The sequence below is a fragment of the Nanorana parkeri genome, unplaced genomic scaffold, assembly GCF_000935625.1.
Source record: "Nanorana parkeri isolate BGI_ZX_2015 unplaced genomic scaffold, ASM93562v1 scaffold3991, whole genome shotgun sequence".
NCBI lineage: Eukaryota > Metazoa > Chordata > Amphibia > Anura > Dicroglossidae > Nanorana > Nanorana parkeri.
In genome coordinates, this window is record NW_017310258.1 from 21,809 (window position 1) to 22,946 (window position 1,138).

Here is a 1,138-nt window from a genome sequence, read left to right on the forward strand (position 1 = left end):
CCGCATCACCGCCCTTGATTGGCCACAGTGAAGGAGGCGTGTACTCTGAAGTTGAAGATATGTTTGTGACGTCATGACGCCGGCGGGAGAGCATATGGCCGCCATGTTTGTTGTGGGCAACCTGGGAAATGGGCACAGACAGTTCTTCTCTCAGTACAGAGGACACAATATCCCTCACACTTCTCCTCAGCCTGTTACCATGACAACGCTGAGCGGTTCACTCCGTCCCCCGACCATCGCCTCTGACCATGTATAGGGACACTGAGCCTGACAGAGGGGGATGCCGCCAACATGTCTGTCTGCCATCAATGAGTGAGGGCCCAGGGATTACACAGTACACCACATACTCAGCTGAAGATCCTCCATTGTCCACCCAACACTGCCCCAACCAGAAATGTATTATACTCGCTTCACTTCCCCCGGAAACTCCATACCTGACTCCCCACCTCTGAGGATCAACATACCACTTCATACTCTCCGCCCTTGAAGATCAACATCCCACTTCACACTCCCCGCCCCTCAGGATCAACATCCCACTTCACCCACCCCTGAGGATCAACATCCCACTTCACACTCCCCGCCCCTGAGGATCAACTTCACACGCCCCGCCCCCTAGGGCTGCAGAGATTTATTACCCCCAGAGACCTCTGTTGGCTATGTGTGTATTCCTGTATTATATTCTATCTGGGAGTCACTATTTGCCCCTCCGGGCTCCCTCCTTGTCTGGACACCATCTCCGGGGGCTCTTCTCTGATTCTGTGAGCTTTCTTCATGTTTCACTCCAAAGTCAGTCTTGTCTGATTCGTGGGGTACGCCCCCCATGGCATAGTCACCGCTTCTGGTTCCAGCCCCCAGGGAACAGGATTAAGACGGAGATATCCAGGCGGGGCATCAGGGAGTCCGTCACAAACACCACCACCACCGGGATCCATCCACTTCACATCCCCGCCCCTGAGGACCAACCACATTCTTCACATCCCCACCCCTGAGGACCAACCACATTCTTCACATCCCCGCCCCTGAGGACCAACCACTCCCTTCAAATCCCCGCCCCTGAGGACCACACACTCCCTTCACATCCCCGCCCCTGAGGACCAGGGATTGGCCTCATCGTACATGTAGAGCCGGTGATTGGCCT